The sequence below is a fragment of the Apium graveolens genome, chromosome 1 (assembly GCF_009905375.1).
Source record: "Apium graveolens cultivar Ventura chromosome 1, ASM990537v1, whole genome shotgun sequence".
Taxonomy (NCBI): domain Eukaryota; kingdom Viridiplantae; phylum Streptophyta; class Magnoliopsida; order Apiales; family Apiaceae; genus Apium; species Apium graveolens.
In genome coordinates, this window is record NC_133647.1 from 84,633,872 (window position 1) to 84,635,834 (window position 1,963).

At 42.5% G+C, this 1,963-nt stretch overlaps 1 non-coding gene across 1 annotated transcript; it reads right to left on the reverse strand.

Annotated features, from left to right (window-relative positions):
* Window positions 1–551: 551 nt before the first annotated feature.
* On the reverse strand, window positions 552–658 carry LOC141683644 (small nucleolar RNA R71). Its single transcript, XR_012560387.1, has one exon. It is a non-coding gene; the product is annotated as a small nucleolar RNA R71 (small nucleolar RNA).
* Between the last annotated feature and the right edge of the window lie 1,305 nt (window positions 659–1,963).

The window sequence follows — 1,963 nt, forward strand, 5'->3', positions numbered from 1 at the left end:
TTTAGGTACTCTAGCGAGGGTGTATGCATATGTGTTCACGTACTCATAAGAGAATACTAGATAAAGTTGAGGAAGAACTTGTGGTAATTCATAGGGAAGTTTTTGAGGAAGAAAAGAAGTTAGAGGAAGAAGAGAAAGTTGAAGAGCCAATTGTAGTAGCTATGGTTGATCAAACAGAAAATCTAAAGGCTTTGATGGACTATTCTAAGCCTAAGATTAATGACATTCAGTCTAGCATCATCAGACCAGCCATCAGGGCTAACACTTTTGAGATCAAGTCAAGCACAATCCAGATGATACGATACTCAGTTCAGTTTGAGGGTTCTCCTACCGAAGACCCCAACATGCACATTAGGGATTTCATAGAGATCTGTGACACTTTCAAGTTCAATGATGTGACTGAAGATGCTATCAAGCTACGTCTCTTCCCATTCTCTCTGAGGGACAAAGCTAAGTGTTGATTACATTCTCTACCAGCAGGGTCTATCACCACTTGGGAAGATCTTGCTCAAAAGTTTCTCACTAAATTGTTCCCCATGGCGAAGACTGTCGCAATCAGGAATGCTCTTACCTAGTTCGCACGGCAAACTGGAGAATCTCGGTGTGAGGCTTGTGATCGATATAAGGAGATGCTAAGGAAGTGCCCGCACCATGGCATGCCTGATTGGATGATTATCAATTATTTCTACAATGGATTGGGTCCTACTTCTAGGCCCATGCTTGATGCAGCATCAGGAGGAGACTTGTGGGCTGTGAGCTACGATGAAGCTTATGAACTTATTGAACTGATGATTGCTAATGAGTACCAGAATCCTTCCCTGAGACTGACTCAAGGGAAAGCTACAGGAATTCTGGAGTTGGACGCAGCAACTGTTATCGCTGCCCAACTTAAGGCTTTGACAATGAAGGTGGACACTTTGGCTAATTATGGAGTTAATCAAATCATCAGTGTCTATGAGCTTTGTGATGATGCCCATGAGACTGATCAGTGTGCAATTTCTAATGAATTAGCTCAATTCGTGAGTAATTTCCAGCGATCGCAGCAACCTGTGCCAGCCACCAATCATCCTTACAACCGTACTCATCCTAATTTCAGTTGGAGCAACGCTCAGAATATGGTTCAACAGCCCTATCAGCAGTATCCAGCTAAGCAGTACAACTCCCCTGGTTTTCAGCAACCACAGTATGCACCAAGACAACAACTCCAGCTGTAACAAGCTAATGAAAAATCTGAATTAGAGGAGTTGAAGCTTATTTGCAAGAGTCAAGCTATTTCTATCAAGACCTTGGAAAATCATATTGGGCAAATTGTCAATGCCTTACTAAATCATCAACCTAGTACATTTCCTAGTGACACTGAAGTGCCAGGAAAGAAGGAAGCTATGGAGCAGGTAAAGGCAATTACTTTGAGGTCTGGGAAGGTTGTGAATCCTGAACAAACTCAAGAGTTGACGAAAGAAGCTGGGGCTGAGAAAGAAGTAAGGCAGCAGGATGAAAAAGTGGAACTAAGGAAGACTACTGTTGAGCACACTCCACCTGAGGGTAATACAGGGGAGAAACAGATCTATCCTCCACCGCCTTTTCCTAAGCGGCTATAGATGAAAAAGCTGGACAAGCAATTTGAGAAGTTTCTGGAGGTGTTCAAGAAACTTCATATCAACATACCTTTCGCTGAGGCTCTCGAGCAGATGCCTAGTTATGCAAAGTTTATGAAAGGTATTCTCTCTCGGAAAGTGAAGCTAGATGATTTAGAGACTGTTGCTCTCATAGAGGAATGCAGTGCTGTGCTGCAACAGAAGTTACCTCCGAAGCTTAAAGATCTAGGAAGCTTTATTATTCCATGTACTATTGGAAAAGTGTCTTTTGACAGATGCTTATGTGATTGGGAGCTAGCATCAATCTGATGCCTTTGTCAATCTTCAAGCAGTTAGACTTACCTGATCCTAAACTGACGTATATGACT